Here is a 27,311-nt window from a genome sequence, read left to right on the forward strand (position 1 = left end):
ACACACTTTTCACTTAGAAGTAAAGGTGCTTGCTCCCTTTGACAAGAGGTTCATAACATACAGTGGTGGTGAAGCTGGTTAAAGAAACTGTCAAAGGTTTTGTTTTGCATTATTTCACATTACATCATAGAATTAAAACCTGAAAATGGAAGTCTATCCATCTCAATCACTAAAGCTGGTCAGGTGAAAGTCTACAAAACTCTAAATTAAAAGTTTTTTCATCTTCTTACTGAAAATACCTAAACACTGTGCTGAGACTTATTTTTTAAAAAGAATATTAAAGAAGAGAGCTTGGATTTGAAAAGGACAATGCCATACACTTTCTATGCCTCCTGTTCAGAGGCTGACGGACTGCCCATTGCCACATTGAAAAACTGTTTAATAATCCTCCATAAAGGAAAGATTTTAAAAAGCTATGGCACCAATCAGGTAACAATAGATCAATCAGGTTTCCCTAAATGTAGTATTTGCAGTTGAAGCCTGGATAAGTAATTACATTCAAAGTAATGTACAGGGAGCTATCAATCCCCATTCATTCAGCACACATTCACTGAGCCAAGAGCTTTGCTGGGTTTGGAGATATAAAAATGAATACGACACAGCTGCTTTACTTCCAGCTAAAAGAATATACCTAAACAAAGAGCTACAGGGCAATGTGTTAAGTGTTATAATAGAGGTGTGCACAAAGGGCTGAGGGCCAAAGGAAAAAGCAATAAATTCTTTCTGGGAAATCAAGCAAGTGAGGGGAGAGATAAAAGAAGGTATGGTGATGTTTCCTTGTGATAAACTCGACTTTTTCTTTACTGTGTTGTCACACGTAAGACAGTAATTTTAGGATTTGTGAACCGTTCTCATCGCAAGTGCTAAATTGGTCTACAAGCCAGTTTCATTTATGTTTGACACAGACTTCCAGTTATAATATCCCAAGATAAACATTTCAAAACTAAACGTGATTTGTAGTATTTCCACCCAACACACAATCCAGAACAGCACAAACACCTACGTGAATGAAACAGATACAAAGTTCAGAGATGTTTCGAAACATAAATGAATGAAAGACACATTCTAGAGACTTAGTGATATCATATTAACAATGCCTAAAATAAGTATCAATTTTTTTCTCTTCTTCTTAAAGCAAAAATAAAAGAATCACCTGATTATATCACGGTTAATATTTGTCTTTCTCTACTTCTGTGTTTAAAAAAAATAAGGAGGGTATTGAATCAACTTCTACTTAACATCATTTATTATGCATATCATATTCCTACTTATAACACAGTTGTGACAGAACCTCCATTGTCCATTACACACTAGCCCCAAACTTGAGTAATTCTAATGTAAGCATGAGAAACCACGTCTCCTTTGGGGTGAATTTCCAAATTCCTCTGTGTTAAACTGAGGTCTCATTTTCCCTGTGCCTGGTTTTCACAAGAAGGTCCATTCCACCCCATGTGCTCCTTTTCAGCTGTCAATAAACAGAGGCAGTGAATTCCCCCACGGCTTCACAAAGCTAGTTAGGCAGAGCCATTCATTCCTTCAGGAAAACAGGGCATTGATTTCAGTGAGTTCCCAGGGAGCAGCTGCAACAAAGAGATCAAAGGCCCACCTCTCTTTCCCTCCACTGCTTTCATTAGGCCAGGCCCAGACAAACAGCGACAGGTTTCCTCGAGACAAGGAGAGGGCCGGCAGACCACCTCATGGTTCAATTCAAATTCATCCGTTTCCTACATTCCAGTGACAGTCCAGAATGCTAACCATGACAGACCAGCACAATCACCCGGCATAATATACTGCTCGCTAGTTCATCCAAGGTCAGAGGGAGAAAACAAGCGCTGAGGGAAGTCCTCCGCTTCTAGGGCCCGCTGAGCCACGACGGCCCCCCGACATTCCATAAATAAACTAGGCCCGCTCACTCTCCCTTTCTTTCTCCACCCTGCAATCCCACAAGCGATGGTCTCACTTAATCTGCAATTTCTTTCGTGTCACCATACCTACACCACTGGGACACTCTATTCTCAACCTAATGGTTCTGCTGATGATAGGAGGTCTGCTACACGCACTGCCCTTCTTGGTTCACACCCAGTAAACTACTACCGTAGGATGAACTGAGAGCTGTAACTCCTGGGGCTTCCCTCAGGCCTCATCTCCAGAGAAGGCCACGCGACCTAAAGAGAGACTCCGTTTGCATAAATTCTGTTTGCAAAACACAAACACAACAGAGATAGAACAGTTAGCTTTTTGATGTGAGCTAGGTAATCACCGAAACTGGTAATCCAAGCTCTTAAATGACAGTCTGTGGGTGAATGAGGGGGTGTGTGTGTGTGTGTGTGTGTGTGTGTGTGTGTGTGTGTGTGTGTGTGTGTGTGTGTGTGTGTGTGTGTGAAGAGGGTTAGCGAGGGGGGAGGGGAGAACCAGAGGGACTAGGGAAGAAAGTGGATTATCCTGATTCGTTACCTACACTGAACACACAGAATTTAAAGATTTCCAAAGTCTCCACTGAATTCCGAACTGCTACTTTGACACCACGCTCACGAGAGCCCATAACAAAATGCGTTCATTTTATTGTGCTCCACTCCATTTCTGCTGCTAATCCTGAGTAAACATGGGAATAGATGGGTTAAGTTTCAAAATTCCTAAACCAAAAAGAAAATAAACAATACTGGAATGAAAGGTATGGAGAACTCACTCCATGACACACAACACGGCCTTCCCACGTGCCCATCTTAGGAGCTTCGGGACTGACCTGGGGGGTCCATTCATTGATTATTCATTTGACTGCCAAAGATGCCATTTTGTATAGGGTACTGAACAGTCCTCAAGGTAAAGACTTTCACTTTTCTCAAACTGGGACAGAAATGAACTTAGAAAATACAGAACTCCCAACTGCACAGGAAAGGTAGTGGAATTCTTGGTAGGCTCAGTGTGACAGTTATATTAGGAACCTCAAAGCTGACTCTGGCACTGATTCACTTTGGCCTCTGTGTCTCCCTACTCTTCCAAAATGGAGACAGAAACATCCGTGAAGAATTCCTTTACGAAGGATTGTGAAATAATCGTTCCTCAAAAACGATGTACTTCATCGAAGAAAGCTGGTCTTAGGAGTATAACCTCCTTCTATAATAGATCACTCTAATTCAATAGAGCTGCTTTGGAAACTCGCTACGTTTCTATAAATCAAATCATTTTTTAAAAGCAGTCAGAGAATTTACTACTCGAAGAAAGGCTATGGCTAATGACGACATATACTCATCAATTCACTTATATACTTTTCAAAAGCATTTACAAAGCACTTAGAAACATCAATTTGATCTTCACCATAACCATCTGAGATAGGTGGTTTTATGAATTTCTATTTTTGATGAGGAAAAAAGCCTCAAGAGAGGTAATAAATTGATTTGCCAAAGTCACAGAACAAATAAGTATATGAGTCACAACTTTAAATATTGTTTCTAAATCCCATGCTGTTTCCTTTGCCCCTAGCTACCACCTCTGCGTGTAATTATTCACTGACGTTCTCCGTAACTGTATTTAATAAGTAATAAGAATCTATTTCTAAGCCAATGCATTGTACCGCTCATTCAAGGAGGCAGTGTTTAAGAGTATGGACTCTGGTGTCAGGTTCACATTCAAATTTTAGTGTCACCTTTTAGTAGTTTTGTAAATTAAGCAATTTAACAGTATTTCCAGAACCTCGGTTTCCTCATCCGTAAAAGAGGAATAATACCTTCTTTCATAGGGCTTGCAAAGGATAGAATCAGATAACCTGTGTAAAGCACCTAGACAGTGTTAGCATATAAGAGATGCTCAACAATGGTAGCTATTATCATTGATGTTGAAAATCAAACCAATATAAAACTTGTTAAAAGGGGGAAAATGCTTCCTTTTCAATAAAAAGACACAAAATTTAACTTTCAGCCTCTAGATTACATGGTTCCCTCTAGCACTAAAAATTTAGCACTCAAGTCTAGGATTTTATGGGGCCAAGTAATAAACCAAGATCAAACTGTCATAAAAGATAAGCTACTATACAAAATAGAAACACTAATTGGTCTTAAAAAAAAAAAAACTGAGGCAAGTTCATGGTTGCTATAAAGCAGCAATGTTGTTTTTCTGTACAATCAGTTCTACTTCTTGCCGTTTAACCATTTTAAGTAGAAATGTATTGGTGTTAGGCAGAAATTCACAGACTATTGCCACATGAAGAGAAAAATACCTAATAGGAATACTTGTTTTATGTAGCTAGTGCGTTAAAGTTTTCAAAGAATACATGTCTTACTTCATTTGACCCTCATGCTACTCACTAGGAGAACATGGATTAACTTTCTAGCACAAGAAAAGACTGCCAGTGATAAAAGGCAAACCTTACTTTTTAACTCCTTGTCTCATTTTTCATGACCCCTTATTGATAGATGATGGTATGCAGATGCTACAGTGCAGAGCGTACAAAATACTATGGGAAGACAGAGACAGGCCAGTAAGTCTCGGAGAGCCAGAAAAGGCTTTGGAAAGTAGATGGCATTTATCCAACTTTTACCTAGTACACAAGCACGTCTAGAATATTCTTGGTTGTTCTTGAGCTTCATGGGATTTTCTCTGAATTCTGAATATGTCATTCAGTGATTTAGTTGTCCTTCACTGCTTTTGCTGATCTGCAAACATCAATGGTTCCCCCTTTAAAAAGTTTTTTTATCCAGTGCTTTGATATTTAAAAAGGCAGGGAATTGAGGCCACTGTTGTTTGACTCAACACCACTTAAGGCTCCTTCTAATTCTATATTTCTGTGATTTTTAAAAATTACTGCTCATTCTTACATTGCATTACCTACTATATAACACATCAGTTTAAATGTGCTTGTTTATCTATAGCCTATTAACACCGAGAAATTTTTTTTTCCTTCACTACCATTTATCTCAGAAATTAATAGTTGGGAAGAACCCTTAAGAATGTCTAAGGAAGCATGTCTCACTAAAGAAACTCAGTCCATAGCTGTGGAAGTTTGATGGTTATTTCTTTCTCATGAAGGGCTAAGAATTGCCTTTTTATAACCACCTCTAATTGTCTTCTCCAACAATATGAAACAAACATATTTTTTAACAAAAGACATTCAGATATTTGAAGGCAATTTTAACAATCCCTTACCTTGAGCCATTAATTTGAGACTGTTCTTTCCTAATACAGATTATTAGTGCTATAAATTTCCCTCTAAGTACCGCTATAGTTGCATCCTAATTATTTGGAAATATGTTTCATTTCCATTCAGTTGAAAATACTTCCCAATTACCCTTTTCATTTATGTCACATGGGTTATTTGGTAAAATTCACCAGTGTGACCATTTGGGCCTGGGTTTCTTTTCTGGAAGGTTTTTGGTGGTGGTGGTGGTGGTGGTATTGTTCGTTTGTTTTTAATATATACTATTAATTTGATGTCTTTAATAGATATAGAGCTGTTCAGGTAATCTATTTCTCCCTGAGGGAGTTTTGGTAGTTTGTATCTTTCTAGGATTTGGTCCATTTCATCTAAGTTCTCAAATTTGTGGGCAGAGATTGTAGTATTCTCTCATTAGCCCTGTAAAATCCATGAGGTCAGTAGTCGTGGCTCCTCTTTCCTTCCTGATACTGGTAATTTATGTCTTCTCTCTTTTATCCTTGGTTAGCCTCGCTATATGTTTATCATTTTATTAATCTTGTTCAAAGAAACCAGCTTTCCGTTTTGTTGGTTTTTCTTTATCATTTTCTTATTTTCAATTTTGTTGACTTCTCTAATTTTTATTATTTACTTTCTTCTGCTTGCTTTAAGTTTAATTTGCTCTTCTCTAGTTTCATAAGGTGGAAACTTCAGTTATTGATTTTAGGTTTTTTTCTAATATAAACATTTAATGCTATAAATTTCCTTCCAAGCACTATTTCAGCTGCATCCCACACATTTTTATAGACTATATTTTCACTTTATTTTAAAGTATTTTTAAATATTTCATGAGACTTCTTTGATGCAGCAGGCATTATTTAGAACTGTGTTAATTTCCAAATATTTGAGAATTTTTACACTAACTTTTTGTTATTAACTTCATTTCCACTGTTGTCTGAGAATGTATTTCGTATGACTGGCATTCTTTGAAATGTAACATGTTCTGTATGGCCTAGAATGTGCCCCTGGGCTATTTAGAAGTGTGTTGTTCGGTTATAAGATACTTTTCCAGATACCTTTCTGTTCTGATTTAATCTTTGTATGATTTAAAACCTTTTAAATTAATTGTCTTGTTTTTTTTACCCAGAATATGATCTATCTTGATAAAGTTCTAGGCATGCTTGAAAAGAATGTGTATTCTGCTTTTGTTGGGTAGAGTGTTCTATAACTGTCAATTAGGTCAAGCTGGTTGATAGTGCTGTTTTAGCCTTCTATATCTTTATTGGTTTGTTATCTACTTGATGTATCTGTTCAGAGAGGGTACTGAAATCTGACTACATTTGTGGATGTGTCTATTTCTCCTTGTATATACTGAAACTCTGCTATTAGGTGCATAAACATTTTAGAGGATTTTTTTTGATGAATTTACCACTTTATCATGAAAGAACCCTCTTTCTCCCTGGCAATATTCTTTGCTCTAATTTCTACTTTGTCTGATATTAATATAGCCACTCCAGGCTTTTTTTTAAAAAACTTATTTATTTTCTTCTATTTTTTTTTGGCTGCATCGGGTCTTAGTTGTGGCATGCAGGATCTTTGTTGAGGCATAAGGGATCTTTCGCTGTGGCACGCGGGCTTCCAGGGCACATGGGCTCTGTAGTTGTGACACGCAGGGTCCACAGCACATGGACTCTCTCACTGAGGCACGCGAGCTCAGTAGTTGTGGTGCATGGGCTTAGTTGCCCCTGGCATGTGGGATCTTAGTTCCCCAAACAGGGATTGAACCCACATCCCCTGCATTGCATGGCAGGTTCTTTACCACTGGACCACCAAGGAAGTCCCCACTCCAGGCTTTTTTTTTTTTTTGGCTGTGTTGGGTCTTCGTTGCTGTGCCCAGGCTTTCTCTAGTTGCAGCGAGTGGGAGCTACTCTTCATTGCAGTACATGGGCTTCTCTTTGCAGTGGCTTCTCTTGTTGTGGAGCACGAGCTCTAGGTGTGCAGGCTTCAGTAGTTGCAGCACACAGGCTCTAGAGCTCAGGCTCAGTAGTAGTGGCGCACAGGATTAGTTGCTCCACGGCATGTGGGATTTTCCCAGACCAGGGATCGAACCTGTGTCCCCTGCACTGGCAGGTAGATTCTTAACCACTGAGTCACCATGGAAGTCCGCAGGCTTTTTAAAAAATTAGTGCTTAAGTGTATATTATTTTCCATCCTTTAGCTTGTAATCTTTTTATCTCTCTATATATGTTGTGCACTTTTTCTGCAGGCAGCATAGAGTTAATCCTTGTTTGTTTTTTTCTTTTTGAACCTGATCTGATATTCTTTGCCTTTTAATGAGAGTATTTAGACCATTTATACTTAATGTGATTATTGATATGGTTAGGTTGAAATGTAGCACCTTGCTTTTTTTTTTTGTATTTGTCCCATCTGTTCTCCATTCCCTTTTCCCTTTTTCCCTGCCTTCTTTTGAACTATTTCTTTTTCTGATTTATCTCCTTTGTCTTATGACTATTTTTTATGCTTTAGTGTTGATTTAGGGTTTATGGCTATATCCTTAACTTATTACAATATCCCTTTAAGGGATATTGTACTTCTTCACATATAGTAAAAAAAACTTTAATATTATATTTCAATTTCTCCCCTCCTGATCTTTGTGCAATTATTGTCACACCTTTTATATGTTATAAACCCCAACTCCACTATTACTATTTTGTTTAAATGATTACCTTTTTAAAAAGCTTTAAATTTAAAAAAGCAAAACCTTATACATTTACCCAGGTGTTTACCATTTCTGGTGCTCTTTATTTCCACTTGGTATTATTTTCTTTCTTCCTGAGGACTTAGCATTTCTTGTAGTGTGGGTCTAACGGTGACTAACTCTTTAAGGTTTTGAATGTCTGAAAATGTCTTTATTTCACTACCTTTTTTGAAAAATATTTTCATTAGCTATAGATTTCTAGGTTAACAGTTTTTTCTTCCATTACTTTAAAGACATTGCTCCACTGTCTTCTGGCTTGCTTTGCTTTTGATGAAAAGTCTGCTGTCGTTCTTTGTTCCTCTAAATTTATAGTTTCTTCGTTCTCTACTTTAAAATCTTTCTCGTTATTACTGGTTTTAAATTATCTGATTAATATTGTGCCTTGATGTAATTTTCTTCATTTTTTTTCTCTCTTTTTTTTTTTTTGATAATTGCTAGCTTTTCATTGAGCTTCTGAGATTTGTGGGCTTATGGTTTTCATTAAATCTAGCAAATTTTCAGCCATTATTTAAAAAAATTTTTTTTCTGTTCCCTCCCTCCTTTGGAGACTCTAATTACACAATATTTTTGGCTGTTTAAAGTTATCCCAAAGCTCACTGATGGGCTTTTTTTCCCAGGATTTTTGTGTGTTTTATTTTGTGTAATTTCTATTGCTGTGTCTTCAGGTTCATGCAATCTTTCTTTCTGCAGTGTCTAGTCCGCTATTAATCCTATCCAGTGTATTTTTCATCTCAGATGTTTATGTTGTCTCTAGAAGATCAATTTGGGTCGTTTTATAGCTTTCATGTCTTTTCTTAACAAATTTATGCTTCCTCTATTGAACATACAAAACTTAGTTATACTAATGTTTTTAATATATTCATTTAGTGAATATGTTATTAAAATCTTATTAAATTACTCAAATAAAATGTTTATTAACTTTATTAATATCTTTGTTTATTAAATCTGTTTCATTTCTGAGTCTATTTTTATTGATTGAATTTTCTCTTACTACTGAATTTTCCTGTTTCTTTGCATATCTGGTAAATTTTGATTGAATGCTAGACATTGTGTACTTTACCTTGTTAGGTGCTGGATATTTTGTGTTTCTTTATATATTCTTGAGCTTTGTTCTGAGTTGGAGTTAAGCGACTAGAAACAATTTGACCCTTTTCTTTTCTATTTTAATTTTTTGTCCGCGCCATGCGGCATGTGGGGTCTAACCCGTGCACCCTGCAATGGAACCGTGGCGTCTTAACCACTGGACTGCCAAGGAAGTCCCACAGTGCGACCCTGTAAACCAAAAGTCTGCAAATTATGGTGCACAAGCCAAATTTGGCCCAGAGTCTATTTATGTAAATAAAGTTTTATTAGAATACAGCCACCCCCATTCATTTACATCTTGTCTATGACTGCTTTAACATTACAATGGCAGAGCTAAGTAGTTGCAGCAGAGGTCATATTGCCTGTAAAGCCTAAAGTATTTTCCATCTGGCCCTTTACTAAAAAAGTGTTGTGATTCCTCTTTAATGGCTTACTTTTAAGATTTGTTTTGTTTTGTTTTTTTTTGGCCGCACAGTGCAGCTTGCGGGATCTCAGTTCCCCAATCAGGGATCGAGCCCAGGTCCACAGCAATGAAAATCTGTGTCCTAGTCACTGGACCACAAGGGAATTCCCACTTTTAAGATTTTTTAGGTAGGATCAGGGCAGCCTTTAGTCTAGGGCTAATTTTGCCTCACCACTGAGGCAATACCCTTCTGAGCACTCCATCTAATGCCACTTGTATTACAAAGTTTTTCTACTCTGAATGGTGGGGATGCACACTTCCCAGCCCTACATGAGCTAACTTTCCCTTCCCAGTGGTTTTTCTCCAAGCCTTGGGTAGTTCTCTCGTAAGCACGCACTAATCAGCACTCAGCTGAAGACTCCAAGGGAACCCTCTGAAGATCTCCAGAGCTCTCTTCTCTCTGGTCCTCTGTCCTGCAAATTCTAGCTGCTTCAACCTCCCTGAATTGCCAGCTTAATCACCTCAATTCAGGGTGACTACTAAGCTGTGTCTGGGTTCCCCCTTACACTGTGGCCTTGGGCACATCATTTGTTTCCTTTATCTCAAGGTTAACTGTCTTATGCCACTTGTCACCCAATGTTTGAAAACCTTTGTTTCATACATTTTATGGGGTTTTGTTTGTTTGTTTGTTTTGCTAAGGCAGGATAATAAATCCAGTTCCTGTTACTACATCATGACTGGAAGTCATGGTAGAAGTCCCCTCAGTATGATATTCCAATTCCTTACATTTGCATTAATGTTTTATATTTTAAAATAAGTACTGACAAATCTACACTATCTCATTTCATCCTCTCCACATTGCTAAAGTGTAGAGATCACAAAAAATGCAAAAAATTTTCTGGGGTCACATTACAGAGCAGCTCATGTCTCCTAGTCATTTTCTCTTCCATAAAATATACATAATTTTTTCAAAATTTACTATATGTAATGACATAAATTATAAAAGACTGTCTTCTCTACAAAGTACACTGTAACATAATTTATTACTAGTATCTCAAGCTTATAAAACTGAGCAATATCAGATTAAAGGATTAATAGTTACTGAATGTTGCTAATGGCCAAGTCTATCACCTCAATTAATCCTCATAAGCCTCACAACTATTATTATTTCAATTTTATAAAAGACAAACTGTGGCTAAGAAAGCCTCATTAACTTGCTTATAGTGTACTTATTGGAATCACAGCCAGAATTCAAGCCAGGCTACACTTGGTTCTAAAACTTGTGCTATCCACCATTCTGTCTGCTCTTAATTTATAGCTCTTAAAAAGCACACTTCTGGAACTAAATTCTGATAGAACACTCTAAATCTTCAGTAACAAAATGGCATTAGGAATCATTTACTAAAAATATCAGTATCTACTCATTTTTACCAAAGAACTTCTAATCAAACAAGCACTGAAAAGAAAATGAAGTATATTCTTAGAAGAAATTTCAAACCTAGTTTTTCTCCCAGTAATCCTAGAAATACATAGATGATTGAGATTTTAGTTGCTTTTTTCACTTACCTATCTCTGTGGTCACGAGGCAACAAGTGAAGGTTGTATTAGGCAAAGTCAGTAACCGCTATACAATCCATTTTCCCTATCCCACTTTCCCATCTTTGTAAACAAAACACACAAAAATTATTACTCTCGTAGAGTTCATCTTCAAGTGAAAGGGAGACAGATAAGTAAAATATATAACAGAAGGTGGTTAAAAAAATAAAATACTGGGACTTCCCTGGTGGTGCAGTGGTTAAGAATCCGCCTGCCAATGCAGGGGACACGGGTTCGAGCCCTGGTCCGAGAAGATCCCACAAGCTGCGGAGCAACTAAGCCCGTGCGCCACAACTACTGACCCTGCGCTCTAGAGCCCGCGAGCCACAACTACTGAACCCACGTGCCACTATTGAAGCCTGCATGCCTAGAGCCTGTGCTCTGCAATGAGAAGCCACTGCAAGGAGAAGCCCGCGCACCACAACGAAGAGTAGCCCCTGCTCGCTGCAACTACAGAAAGCCTGCATGCAGCAACGAAGACCCAACGCAGCCAAAAAATAAAAACAAATAAATTTATTTTAAAAATAATAATAAATAAATAAAGTACTGTAGTGATAGGAAGTGCTGGGAGTGTAAGGCAGGGAGAAACAGTGGTAATTTGAAATAAGGTAGTCAGGGAAGGCCTGGATACGGAGATGACAATTTTGCAAAGATTTAAAGGAGGTAAGGAAGTGAGTCATGTGGCTATTTGTGGGAACAGTAATTGCAAAACCCCAACGTAGGAACAAGAATATTGGTATGGCTAAAGCAGTGAGTGAGGGGGAGCAGTAAAAGGTTAGGTTAGATCAGAGGTAATGGGGGCCCCTATCATGTAGAAGTTGATAAGCCTCTGTGAAGAGAGGCACCGGAGTCACTGGAGCAGAAAAGTAACATGATCAGACTTAAGAGTTTTAAATAATTTATCTGGCTGCCATTTGGAGAATGGGTTATAGTGGAGAAAGTGTAAAAGCAGGGAAACAAGTTAGGAGGCTATTTTAATAAAAAGATGAAGGCTTTGACCAGTATGGTAGTGGAATACATGGTGAAAAGCAGTCATCTCCTAGATATATTTAAGGCAGAGCTGACAGTATTTCCTGACAGCTGGGTGTATAGGGGATGACAGAAAGAAGAGAGGATGATGGTGCCACAGAGACTATCTGAGCAACTGGAGGAATGTAGTTGCCATTTACTGAGATGAGGAAGACTAAGGAAGAAGAAAGTTTGGTTGGAGTGGAGAGGATTAGCCATTTAATACTGTAAATGTTTTCAGTGATAGAGGGGATAATTCATTTCCCAGGTTAAAAATGTTTGTTCAAATCTATTTCAAATGTTTAGATTTCACTGAATTAAAAAAAACTACCATGAAACAGGAGATCTAAATTTTTCTTCAATATGCTACAAGAAAAAGTTACTGAACAGACATATAGCTACTCCAAATGATAAAATGAGAATAAAGCTAAATTCTCCCAATCTGCAATTCTCCCTTCATTTCATCTCATTGCCAGATTTTCACAGATAAACGAAACAGAATTTGTTATACCTCATTAGGCAAACCATTCCCATTAGTGGCTTTCTCCCAGGATGTTGTGTCCCTCTTACCATCTGCCACAAGGATGTTCTAGGTGAAGACTGTGATGTCCAACGGGATGGATGGATGTGCCACCTCAGCTCCACAGATGGCACTTTGCTCCTGCTAATCATAACCCTGATGGGAAGTCACTCCAAAGAAACAGATGGCCCCAGCCCAAGATGTGTAATTCAAACCTTCTCAAAATAACTATCACCTAATGGTATGAGAAAAAGTGAGACTATCTTTAAAATAATATAAGAACCAAATAAAAAAAAAGGTTTTGCTCTAATTCTTGTTCAGATTCCCTAGAAAAATATTCTCATGTAATTAGAAAATATACAAGGTTGGAGGTGAAGGATAAAGAAATTAAAATATCAACTTACAAAAGCCAATGATGACTATGTTGTCAATCAGGCGGGAAAAACCTAAAAACAAAAATAAAAACTATATATTAGTTTTATATAGTAGTTGTGTGTGCATTTTTAATTGTAACTTCATTGAGATAATTGCAGATTCACATGAAGTTTTAAGAGAGATTCCTCATGTCATCCTTTCATAAGTACACCCACCTCCTTCCCCACAACCTCCTTCTGTCCCTAACCCCTTGTATATCTATTTTTAACACTAAAATAACATCCATTTGTGAACAATAAGTATCTTACTCACTGTGTGTTAAGAGTCTACTGTGTAGTTGAATGTCAAATCATGAATAAGGAATTCTATTTTTCTGCATTAAAGAGTAAGTTTCAGTTTAAGGAACAAATTCTCTGAAAAGATGTTTGTTCCTCGTTACCTTAACATAGACTACTCACTTCAAAAATCAAAAGGTAAAAGGTAAGCTAAAGTAGTGACCGAACTCATAGATTTCATATTTTTAATATTTATTTTAAAATATATTATTCTTTAGAGCAGTTTTAGGTTCACAGTAAAAATGATGGGAAGGTGGTTTTCTCGTTGCTGTTTTTTTTTTAATTTATTTTGGCTCACTTGGCTGTTCCAAGTGAGTTTTATGTGGTTAGTTGCAGCATGCAGGATCTTTAGTTGCAGTACGCGGACTTCTTAGTTGCAGCATGCATGCAGGATCTAGTTCCCCGACCAGGGATCGAACCCAGGCCCCCTGCACTGAGAGACAAGAGTCTTATGCACTGGACCACCAGGGAAGTCCCAGGAAGGTGTTCTTAATTTCAAATTCCACTTGTTCATTGGAAATAAGGAAAGCATATATAGGAAAGCAACCGACTTTTGTATAATGAACTTGTATCCTACAATGCTGCTGTAATTGCTTATTGGTTTTGCTACTGAGGTAAGGCTAGCCTCATTGAATGAGTTAAAACGTATTCCCTCTGCTTCTATCCTTTGAAAGTGATTATAGAGAACCGGCATAATTTCTTCCTTAAATGTTTGGCAGAATTCACCAGTAAAACCATCTGGGCCGGGTGCTTTCTATTTTGGAAGGTAATTATTTACCTGAATTCTTTAATTGAGAAATCCTCTTCAATTGTCTATTTCTTCTTCTGTGTTTTAGCACATTGTCTTTTAAAGAGTTGATCCATTTCATCCAGGTTATCAAATTTGTGGGCACTTAGTTCATTGTATTCCTTTATTATCCTTTTAATGTCCAAGGGATCTGAAGTGATGTCCCTTCATTTCTGATATGAGTAATTTGTATCCTCCCTCTTCTCTTCTTAGTTAGCCTCATTAGAGGCTTATCAATTTTATTGCTCTCTTCAATAAAACCAATTTTTGTGTCCTTGCTTTTCTCTATTGATTTCCTATTCTCAATTTCATTGATTTCTGGTCTAATTCTTATTACTTCTTTTCTTCTCCATACCTTAGATTTAGTTTGCTTTTCTTTATCTAGTTTCCTAAGATGAAAACAGATTGATTCTTCCTTCCTAGCATATGCATTCAATGCTATACATTTCCTTCTAAGCACTGCTTTCTCTGCATCCAACATATTTTGATAAGTTGTGTTTTCATTTTTATTTAGTTCAAAATATTTTTAAATTTCCCAAGATTTTTTCTGACCTATGTATTATTTGTAAGTATGCTGTTTAATCTCCATGTATTTTGAGAATTTTCCAGTTGTCCTTCTATTATTGACTCTAATTCCATTGTGGTCTGAGAGCAGATATCATATGATTTCTACCCTTTTAACTTTGTTAAGATGTGTTTTATGTGGTCTACCTTGATGAATGTTCCAAGTGAGTTTTATGTGGTCTACCTTGATGAATGTTCCAAGTGAGTTTGAGAAGAATGCCAGTATGCTTGGGTTCAGGTAAGAACCCTCTTCAATGTTGAAGACTGCTGACTTCTCATTGTACTCTCACGTGTCAGGAAAAACAGCTGGCTAGTTCTCTGGCCTCTTCTCATAAGGGCACTAATCTCATTCACGAAGGCTCCACCCTCATGATCTAATTACCTCCTGAAGCCCCACCTTCAAATATCATCACATTTGGCATTAGTATTTCAACATGTAAATTTTGTGTGGACATAAACATTCAGTCCATTGTAATGACCTTACATAGAGATAAAGACAATTTAGTCATTTCTGAACCACCTCACTCTCTACAAAATCTCACACCAATAATAGCACAAGCTGGGGGAAAAGCTGGGTAGACTACTCAAAACCTATACAATTCTGTAATCAGAGAGCTAACCAAATAATAACGGGTACCTTGACCTTAACTTGGACAGCCCCAGCAGGCAGCTCAGTGTAACTGAAGAGTGACTCAGGTAATATCAAAAATGCTCAAAAACAATAGAATGGAAAGGCTACTGCAGGAGAAATGACGACAAAGGGTTCAGAGATGGGGTCTCACAGCTGGGGAGAGTGACTTCACTCTAACCCTGTCAACTCAGACTCAGCTGGGTTCCAGAGCCTGCACAACTCCAGAATATTCCCTCACTCTTATTAATTTCCCATTTTCTCTACTATCTTCCAAATGACCTCCCACTCCCCACAGTTGTACATACATCTCTTTGCTAACATCCCTACTTCATGCTTCACTGAGAGAGAAAGGGAGGGGGAGGGAAGGGGGCAGAGAGAGAGAGAGAGAGAGAGAGAGCGCGCGCGCGCGCGAGAGAGCGCTACTGGGTGGAGCATCTCATCTTCCCAATGCTAAACCTACAAATTTCTCTTCCTAGCACCAAAGGTCAACCCCACCTCGCCATCCAAAGTTTTCTCTCCATTATCATCCTCTCCCTTTCTACTAGAGGTACTTCTCCCCAACACACAATCATGCTCTGGTATTTCCCAACCTTTAATAAACAAAACCTTCACTGACCTCGCATTGCCCTCCAGTTCCCACTATGTTTCACAGACTAACTTTCTCCGATTAACTTCACAGAAAAGAATTGAAAACAGATAATCCCCATTTCCTGACCTCCTATTCACTTTCCAACCCATTCCCTTGGCTCTTATCTCCACCACTCTATCAAAGGATCCTTATCAAGGTCATCAAAGCAATTCCTATTATCTTCATTTAACAAATCAGGACACTGAAGCTCAAGAGAAATTATTAGGTTGAGATAGTAAAGATACATACCTTCCCTTGGAGATAAGCAAGAGCCTAGGGCTGCCCCAAAGCACTCTTTTCAGGATATTAAACTAAGCACTTTATCTTCCACGGACCCCCACCTCTTTCCTTCCTTATGTCAACCTCCCTGTACTAAATCTCAGATTTACTTCTTAAAATACCTCATTACTTTTCATTATTTTAATTGAGAAAAAACCTTTGCTTGACCTATGAATATTTTCTGCGTAGGCCACTTGGTGTATATTATATTGATCACGACAACCTGAGAATAGGTGGGTTTATCCCCTTTATACAAATAAGAAAATTTTGGCTCAGAAAGAAAAAATACCTTCCTAATATTGGACAGTTATGAAGTAGTAGAGCTAACATTTGATCTGATCACCCAGATTCTGCTCCCCAGGCTGACTGCCTTTCATGATGGTTAGATGTCACAGTTTCTTAGTTGTTCCCGTTACATGGTAACAGGGTAAGGGCATCACTAAGAGAGATATGACATAGTCCCAATACCTCCATAAGGTCAGAAAACCTAGGATTGATATAAATTTGCTACGAGCAAAAACATAAGAAACTGATTTATATATTATAATGAGGACTTTATAATAAAAGTAATAATTGTCAAGACATTCAACTCAACTTTGGTGATCAGGGCATCTTCCCCTTCTAGCTCTATCTAGGAAGCTAAATTAGTAAGCACGAGAATGGTATAGATTTACGTGCTCATTCATATCTTACTCTCATTTTCTAGGCAACACAGATATTACACTTGCTCAGCACTGTCCTTAAACATGGGCAAGAGTGGTTCACAGCAAACCCTTCCCTCCACAGTGAAAAGTCCAAGTGTCTAAGAGGACATACCCACCCAGGCCCAGACTCCCCTCCTAGACTATGCTCCAGGATCCTGGAACCACGGAATTCTTGTTCAAAGAGCTTCAAGCCTGCCACCAGGGACTGCACAATCCTTTCACCTAAACCTGTTACTTTTTAGGACAGATCATGCCACTCTATGTGCCACACTAGGCTCAAGAGGTGGCCAAGGGGTGGCTGTTTGTAGGGGTGTGGACATAACCAAATGTGTGCCCTTCATAGTGCAGAATTGGGCCAAGGATGTGAAGAAAAGAGAAGATGGGCCAGCTCTCCCTACACTGTCATGTTCTAAAGGTGCAGAAATCTCAAGACTAAGAATTCCACATTCAAATCTGGTTTTCCAGGTCATTTGAGATCAATTTGTCAAGGAATGATAGAGTATATTTTTGTAGTTAGTTTACTGTCTTAAAACTTTTAACTGTTTTGAGTCACAGTACCAGTCCTTCTGTTTATATTCCTGCTTGGACTTCTCTACCTGCTTATAGTTAGGCAGGGCCATGTGACTAGCTCTGGGCTGCCAACAAACAGTTAATTACTGGCACAAGACCATTTAATATTATCTTTCCTTACCACGTAAATCGAGAAGACCAAGTATTTCAGAAAGCATACAGCTCAGGACGGTGATGCCTCACAGGCCTAAGTCTGACAGTGTGGATGGAGTAGAGCCTCCCACAAATCCACAATGGATGTTCAGTGTGAACAAGAAAATAAACTGTTCTTCTGTGAAGCCACTGAGGTTTGGGGATGGCTCATTAGCACAGATAACTTTAGCCCATCCTGACTATATAGAAATCGGTACCAGAAGTAGGATGCTTCTCTAGCAAAAACCTAAAACACATGACCATGGTTTTGTGGTCAGGAAGCAGTGAGAAAAATTATCTTAAGAGCTGGAAAGATAGTGGCGTATTTTATACAGTGGTGTATTTGGTAACGCATTTGCTTCTGGTGCCTTGGGAGGCAGATCACCTACCTAATGAAACTGCAGCCCTAGAAGAGGTAACAAAACAAAACACTGGAAGAGTGCACTGGTTATTGGCTGCATTTGGCAAGGTATTCAAGAAAGAGATGAGCTCCAAAAAGGACTATCCAGTTTTCAAGAAGTGGAGGAATAGAGGATCAGACATTTCAGATTTGCAGTATTAAAAGAACTAACTAGGGCTTCCCTGGTGGCACAGTGGTTGGGAGTCCACCTGCTTATGCTGGGGACACGGGTTCGTGCCCCGGTCCGGGAGGATCCCACATGCAGCAGAGCAGCTGGGCCCGTGAGCCATGGCCACTGAGTCTGTGCGTCTGGAGCCTGTGCTCCGCAACAGGAGAGGCCGCGGCGGTGAGAGGCCCACATATCGCAAACAAAAAAGAACTAAATACTTCTCAACTCCCATACTAACAGTTTAAAGACTTTGAAGGTCATAAGCCTAGGAAAATCTTTTTTTTTAATTAAATTGCCTCAGGGCAATGATAGATAATGTATCCACTAAGTCATTTATATGGATAAAAAGACTGAGGAAGAAGATGAGGTTAAGGGTAAAGATTTCCAAAAGAAGCAAGCCAGTCCCAAAGTAACTTTCTTTGGGTCAAGAAAGAGAGCTACAGGAATGAGAAAGCAAATCAAGGCAGCAAATCTAAGAACCATATCTCAAAACAAAAGAAAAAACTAGGGATGTATTTACTAGCACATAGAAATCGTTGGAAACAGATAAGAAAAATTCTAGATTTTGGAGAGAATTATGCTGCCAAAGAACCAGCTTATCAATTGAAGTCTTAAAATGATACTTTGGTTCCCAACCTTCTATTTGGAGGAAGTGGGCAGAAAGAGTTGCTCAGTTCCCAAGTTCAGCAAATTCTTTACTCTCCACTTCATATGTGGCTAAGGGAGAGAAAAGAAAAGAAAGAACCCTCCAAAGGGAAGATCCAGGCCTCTTAAAACAATGAACGAGAAGGTAGAAATCAGGCCCTAATTAAGAAATATTTGTCCCCCTACATGTCATGATACCTGTCATGAGGGATTTCAAAATTGCTATGGACCAGTGACTCCAGTGTGTCTTCCAGGTTTCCCTTTTCCAATCTACTTTGGATATGTGGCATAGGCAAACAATAAACTAATACTTTTCATTGTGTTAAACCATTGAGCTTTTGGAGTCATTTGTTCTATAGCATAACCTAGCCTCTCCTGAGTGATACACAAGGCTCCTTAGTGTAATCCAAACAAGGTAAGTTAGTTAAATGATTTTAATGGACAGTGGTATCAAATGCTGCCAATCAGAGGAACCAATTTTACCATACTCTACATCTCAATGTAGATGTTGGGGGACCCAACAGTCTTTTCTGTCATCAAATCTTTCTCACTTGGTCATGTTAAAAATGCCACCAAATCTCTTGTGGAAAAAAACATATCCAGTAGATACATTCTTTCTTCAATTATGTAAATAGCATTTATAAGCTATAGCTATCAAATCCTGTTCTTCCTTTCTGATCTAAAAAGAGATTGTGCTCTTGTGCTTTAGATTTCTGCTCGTATCAAATTCCTTCTATTATGTTGATTTTCTACTAGTTCTAGGATGCCTCACTATTGCCACTGTATACTGTCTGTGTTTTTACCACAGTCACCTGCTTTTAACAGATTTACGATCTCCTTTTCATTTGGAAAACTTTTCTATTTATTTCACTTCATTTGCTACTTAAAAACGGGGATCTGAAAGTGACAGTTCAGGAGGAACCATTATACATCTGTCCATGCGCCAAAAAGGGAGGTCAGATGCTGTCTTTACTAGAATTAGCTCTACATTAGCTGTTCCTAAATCTTCCACAAAGATTTTATGTAGTCTCGGGTCCTATTTGGCCAGTGAAGTCTGACGTTTCCAATTTAAAAACAACACATATGTAATTCAGGTAATTCCATATCTTCCCAGGCAAGATATGGAAAAGACTACATCACTTTCTCTACCTGTAAAAACAATTACAGGAATAGGGATACTGGCTTCTAAACAGCTGAGAGCTTCCAACATAAGATTCACGGAATAAACATGGACTTCAACATATACAACCTTTGATCAATCTTCCTCTTCAAAATCTTGCAACCTCATGGACCAACAAGTTTCTTCTTCCTCTTTCTTATTTTAACTGAAGCAAGCATAAGAGGGGGCAAGGAATTTAGGTGATTATAAGATATTTTGAATTGCCAACCTAATAGAGGAAATCAAACGTTCCTTCTTTTACACACACACAAGATACCATCTACTCTAATTTTTAAAAATCTGAGTAACATGTTTACGCTTTAAAACTAGAATGCTTTCCATCATCTACTCCTTCGACAATGTGGGGAAAAAAAAACTGGGATTAACTGAAACAGGTAAGTCACTACAAAACAAAACAAAACAAAAATTCCTAAAGTGTACTGGCAAAATTTATAATCTGCAACATCCAAAGACGGATCTGTATTATCTTAATAATCCCAGAAAGGTATCAGAAAAATCAACAATTTTCCTATATACTATAGATTTTTAAAATGTCACAGTGAATGATGCTCTACATCACATCCTCTGAGAATATGAACATCTTTCCCCAGATGTTTAAAAACAATTCTCTAGATTGCAGTTTTAAACATCTCTTTGATGTGACACGGTATTATCCCTAAAACATATGACACTGACTTCACGCTTCACAGAAGTACAGACAGATTTAACACAACAGCTCTACTTCACACAAGCTCTCAAAATCTCCAGCAGGAGCTAAACTAAACTAATTGCATTATGAAAACTCTGGTTATTCTTATGAAATATATGGCAGAGAGTGAAAGCAGCATGAACACTAAAGCAGTTTATATTCAGTCCCAATATTTTACTGCTGCATGCATTTCTAGAAAACCCATTGTTATGGACTGAATTGTGCCCCCCAATATTCCTACGTTGAAGCCCCCAATGTGACTGTATTTGAAGATAGAGCCTTTAGAAAGATAATTAAGGTTAAATGAGGTTGAGGATGAAGCCTTAATCCAATAGCACTGGTGACCTTAGTAGAAGACAAAGAGACACCAGAGACCACTCTCTCTCCATGCACACACTCAGTGCATAGAGGAAAGGCCATGTGAAGACACAGCAAGAAGGCAGCCACCTGCAAGTCAGGAAGAGAGCCTCATCAGAAACCAAATTTGCTAGCACCTTGATCTTGGACTTCCAGACTCCAGAACTGTGAGTACATTTATGTTGTTTAAGCCACCCAACCTGTAGTATTTTGTTATGGCAGCCCAAGCAAACTAATACATCTACCCTTCTAGGATATTTCAGAGTATTTTCCCCCAGGAATGAAAAAAGGAAGGACACTCAACACTGGGTGGGTCCAAGCCTTAATTATCAAACAGAGACCTTTTGTTTCAAGGTCTAGCAATACTAAATACTTCCTATGAAATGAAAAATCTGCATCTACTAACTGCATTAGTGGTAACCAACAGTAAAATTACCTGGAATCTAGGGGGCTTCCCTGGTGGCACAGTGGTTGAGAGTCTGCCTGCCAATGCAGGGGATACGGGTTCGAGCCCTGGTCTGGGAAGATCCCACATGTTGCAGAGCAACTGGGCCCATGAGCCACAACTACTGAGCTGGCACGTCTGGAGCCTGTGCCCCGCAACAAGAGAGGCCGCGATAGTGAGAGGCCCGCGCACCACGATGAAGAGTGGCCCCCGCTCGCCGCAACTAGAGAAACGCACAGAAACGAAGACCCAACACAGCCAAAAATAAATAAATAAATAAATAAATAAATGTATTAAAAAAAAATTACCTGGAATCTAGACCTCCAGTCTCTTTTCCAAAATATAAAGGATGAGAGATGTTTAGGAGCTAACCAAGACGAAAAGATGTTTCATTTGGTCTCCCTCCCACCATAGTCCACTCTATTGTAAGACCTGGGGAGCCACGTCTTTCTTTAGATTTTCTTGATTTAGGATTTCATTACCTCCCAACTGCTATGATGGCAACAGTGCCATATAAAGAAGAAACACTGGTAATTTGAGAGGAATTTTAACTAAAGATTCGAACATTGGTCTCACTAAGAAGTAGCTAACCCCGTCACTACTTGGTACTCTTCCTGTTAAGTAGATCTGGGAAAGTCTTCTATCACAGGCCTATATGTCTGATTATGAGGCTGCCATTAGAGGTAGCTGAGAGTTAATCAAATATCAAGCACTTACAAAGTGCATACAAATAGAAGCTACGGCAACAACAGCCAATTCTCCCCGATATCCGTTCTTCCCTTATTCCTTTGTAATATAATCTCTGAATTTTAAAAGGGCAGCTATACTGAAAAAAGTGAACCTTGACCCTTATCTCACATCAAAACAAAAATCTGAGATAGATCATAGAATGGATCACAGACCTAAATGTGAATGGAAAATGAATACCTTCATGACTGTGGAACAGACAAAGATTTCTAAAGCAGGATACAAAACACAGTAACTATTAAAAAAATTGATAAACTGGATTTGATTAAGAACCGTTCCTGAAAAAACATCACTAAAAGAGAAAACAGAAAAGTCAGACTGAGAAGCTATTTGCAATATACACATCCAACAAAGGACATTTTCCAGAATACAAAGAATTCCTACAAATCAATAAGATGACAAACAACCCAATAAAAATGTGTGAAAGACTTAAACAAGTACTGCTCCAAAAAATATATCTGTTTTTACCTTACCAAATTAGCCAAGATACACGTGAAAAGGTGCTCAACATTATTAATAATGAAGGAAATGCAAATGAAAACCATGAGACAGCATCTCACATCCACCAGAGGGCTTAATATGAAAAATAATAATATCAAGTGCTGGCGAAAATGTGGAACTACAGTTGTAACTCTCACTGCTACCAGGAGTGTCCATTTATTCATTCACTGTTGGTAAACTGTTCGGCAGAATTCACTGAAACTAAATACACGGCTGTTCTGTGACTTAATTCTAGTCTTACATATGCTCCCAAGCGAAATACTACAAATGTCCACCAAAACATCTGTGTATGACTATTCATAGCAGCTTTATTTATAATAGCCAAAATCAGAACACACCCACACATCTATTAACAGAATGAATAAACAAATTGTGGTATATTGATAGAATGGAATGCTAATCAGAAAAAATATATATGAGAAAGAAAGAATAAACTATACATGCATCAGCATGGATAAATTTCAAAACAACTATGCTGAATGAAAGAAGTCAGACACGAAGAAGTACATACTACTTGGTTACCCTTAAAGTTCAAGAAGAGACAAAACTAATCTAGAGTGATGGGAATCAAAAGGGTGTTACTTCTGGGGAGGTGCTGGCTAGGAGGTGCGTGAGAGAATTTGCTTTTTCTAGATGGATGTAATATTGTCTATCTTCATGCAGTAATTATACAGGTAGTATGTTTTTAGAAAAATCATCAAGCTGTTTATTTAAGATTGGCACACTTTATATGCTCGCCCCACACTCATGTATTTTACATCTCAATAGAAAAAGTACTTCACAAAAGACAAGCAGACTATTTTTACCTAGTAAAAGTTATTAAGCAAATGCAAAATATTCTTCTTCAAAATAAAACAAATTGTGCTTAAGTTTCTATTTCACTTACCCCCAAAATAAGCTAAAATTAGATTATCAAACCTTATTCATTAGTATCAATGGAAACTTGGAAGGAAAATCCAAAGAAAATAGGAGTACATCGGTTAGTCCACAGCAACTAACTTAGTCACTGAAACGATGACTCCAAGTAGCATATTAGTAATGTAAGTGAAGCAATTTCAATGATGTGTTTCACCAAAAATACATCTGTTTAATAATTTTATTTAACTATTTATTTTTAGTACCAAGGTGGGATGACATACAAGAAATCGCAAGAGCTTTTGAATCAGACAGACCAGTTTTGCCACTTACTAACTATACTGGTGTTGGGCAAGTTTCTTAATCTCTTTGATACTGAGTTTCTTCACAACTTAAAAGAGAGACAATAACACTTTGCAAAACTGTAGCACGATTACAGCAGGTATTTAAGAGTGGTAGCTATTTAGCAATAGCTCTTTGTATGCAAAGTATCATGGCAAGTACTGGAACCCCATCTCTAAGAACCTGACCAACTGGAAGTGACATTTAGATATAAAGATTGGTGATGAAGGAAATATTTTAACAAGGGCTATAGATTACAAATTACAGGGTTCCTATCTAGCTAGTAGGACTGTGGAGTGAGTATTCTCTGAACAGAGCCTAGAAGATTTTTGGGACATTCACTTAAGACAGAGGAAATGGCATGAACAAGCATAGCCTGCCAAGAGCATTTCCTGGCAAGAAAAAGCATAGCCTCAAAAACAGTGCACTGACTTCAGGTTCTAATGAGTAGTTAAGACCACTTGTGCCGCTGGACTAATTCTGAGGAGTAAGACTATAAGGCTAGTAAAGCCACTTGGGACTAAATAGAAAAATGACCACTGTCAGGTTAAGAAGTCAAGGACCTGTTTTCTCAAATCCTGGGATGTCACTGAAGGATTCTTTCCAGTGGTCATTACACATGATAGGAAGGGAAGGAAAATCTCAATATGGGTGGAAATAGCATAGAATGATAAGGACCTAATCCAAGATGCTGAGAGGAGTGGAAAAAACAAAGATATTAGAATTCAATTTTATCAACTACTTAAAAAGTAACAGAAATTGAGTTTCCCTGAATGATTCAAGTAGGCCTAACTTCAACTTTTAAAATGATCTTGACTGTCCCATAAGCTGCCCCAAGAGCAAAAACCATATCCCAAACTAGAAAAATACATTGCCTAGCACATTGAAAGTGCTCAATACATACTGTTGGCAAATGAATCCTTTTAAATATTCCAAACATTGAAACCTCTACGATAATACAATGTTCAAGGTAAAACATGTAGGAAAGTTAAAAATCATTTTTCCTTCCTGCTGAGTGGCCATTTTTCACAATATACGCCAAGTTTTGAATTTGCTCAATTTAATATTTTAAAAGATTCATTTGCAAAAGCTATCTCTATCTCTAGCTTTACCAAAAGAGTCAGATAGAAATTGCTCTAGAAAGTTAGGAATGTTGCCACCTCAGTTGCTAAGCCCTTGTGTAATTTATATATATATTTTTAGGAATCTATCATTCATTGTGTCCTTTGCTGTGGCAAAAGAACACCTGCTGTATGACTCATGAATATTACATGAAAAAAATTAAAAAGTAAATTAAATCCAGGTCATATATGTAAGTTTTATCCAAGAGTACAAGATGATTTCATAATAAGATAACTTGTATAATTATTAAAATAATTAAAATAACTTACCACATTAAGAAATAAAGAAAACAATGAGTACTTCCTAGGCACTAAGCACAATTCTTAGCCCTTTCTACATATTAGTTCTTTTAATCCTCTCAGCAACCTTCTATGGTAGACACTTGTTATCTACATTTTATAGATGAGAAATTTGAAATATAGGGAAGTTAAGTAATTGTCCAATATTACACGGTAGCAAGGAAGGGGCAGAACTAGGAGCTGAACTCAGGCAGGCTGGTTCCCGAGTCAGAATTCCAGTTAATAAACATAGAAAGAATAAAAGAAATGGAAATCACCACTAGAATACCACAATAATAACTGCTACAGGCAAGGTCAGTTGAATGCTAAAATTAATGAGCAAAACTTTAAGGAGAAACAGGACATTTGCACAACCTCAAAATAAATCCCTCAGAATATTTATTAACTATTATGGTAGTTTTAATATATACTCACAAATCATTTGATATTTTTCCCTCTCCTTCCCTTGAATGTGAAAAAAGAAAAACAGAACTGTTACAATGGATAAGTCTGGCAGACACTACCTAAACTGTGTAATCAAGGTTAATGTGTTGATATGGATATCATGTGCCCCCAGATATGATGCAATGACACAACATCTCTGTGGTATTCTTCCTTCAAAGTCCATAACCTCAGTCTAATTGTGAGAAAACATCAGACAAACCCAAATTGAGGGACACTGTATAAAATACATGGCCATTACTCTTCAAAAGTGGCAAGGTATCGAAAAACAAGAAAAGACTTAAAAACTGTCACGGATTAGAGCAGATTACGTGACAAGGAAATGTAATGTGGTATATGGATTATGTCCTGGAACAGAAAAAGAACATTGGTGGGAAAACTGGGGAAATCTGAATAAAGTCTATAGTTAATAGCATTGTGCCAATGTTAATTTCTTAATTCTGACAAATGCATCATGGTTATGTAAAATGTTAACATTAGAGGAAGCTAGGTGAAGCATATATAGGAACACTCTATACTACCTTTGCAACTCTTTTGTAAATTTAAAATTATTTCATAATTAAAAGTTTTAAATTTTGGTACACACTTGTGAAAACAAATTTCAGTAAACCAGAAACAGAAAAATTTCTCAATCTGGTAAAGAGCATCTACAAAAAATGTACAGTAAACATCATCCTTAAAAGTGAAATATTCTCCCTTAAGATCAGGAAAAAGTAAGGATGTCCATTTTAACACTTCTGTTAAATACTGTTCCAGTGTTTCCAGCCAGTGCAATAAGGCAAGAAAAAAAATGAATAGAAATTAGAAAGACAAATTTTTTTTTTAACAGATGACATGATTGTAGCTTTAGAAAGATCTACAAACTACCAGAACTGAAAAGTGAATTTAGCACAGTCACTAAGTACAAGCTCAATATACAAAAATCAATTACATTTCTATACTAGCAAGATGGTTGGAAAATAAAATTGAAAAAAAGATACCATTTATAATAGTATCAAAAAACTCAAGTGGCTAGAAATAAATTTAATAGTGTGTAAGTCCTCCACAGTGAAAAACATAAAACAGTGCTAAGAATAACTGAAGAACTTATTCAATTAAGAGATTTACCATGTTCATAAATTGGAAGATTCTATTAAGATGTCCATTCTCCTAAAGTTGTTCTACAGAGTCAATGCAATCCCAATCAAAAGTCTGGTAGACTTTTTCTTTAAATAGATGTTGACAAGCTCATTCTAAAATGTGCATGGAAATGCACAGCACTTAAATAGCTAAAACAATCCTTAAGAAGACCAAAACTGGAGGGTTTACAGTACTATATGTCAAGACTTAGTATAAACTATGGTAATTAAGAAAGTGCAGTACTGATGAAAGAATTGATAAATAGTTTAAGTGGAACAGATTAGAGTCCAGAACAGACCCAAATATGTGATCATCCATTTTTAACAAAGGTCCCACTGCAATTCAATGGAAAAAGTAAAATCTTTTCAATAAATGTGTAGAGTAGCTAGATGACCACCTGGAAAATAAATACTGACCCCTGCCTCACAAAATCAACTGTAGATAAATCAAAGGCCCAACTGTGAGGACTAAAACTATAAGGCTTCTGATGGAAAACAATAAGC

At 37.5% G+C, this 27,311-nt stretch overlaps 1 protein-coding gene across 4 annotated transcripts in view; it reads right to left on the reverse strand.

Annotated features, from left to right (window-relative positions):
- Positions 1-27,311, reverse strand: part of PLAGL1 (PLAG1 like zinc finger 1) — a 65,925-nt gene that overhangs the window by 32,803 nt on the left and 5,811 nt on the right. For all 4 annotated transcript variants that reach the window (XM_082669387.1, XM_082669385.1, XM_082669386.1 and 1 more), the window contains exon 3: positions 12,898-12,939. The gene's annotated coding sequence lies outside the window, so the exon portion shown is untranslated. The remainder of the gene's footprint in view (positions 1-12,897; positions 12,940-27,311) is intronic.

Source organism: Grampus griseus, assembly GCF_964374135.1.
Source record: "Grampus griseus genome assembly, chromosome: 13".
Classification (NCBI taxonomy): Eukaryota; Metazoa; Chordata; class Mammalia; order Artiodactyla; family Delphinidae; genus Grampus; species Grampus griseus.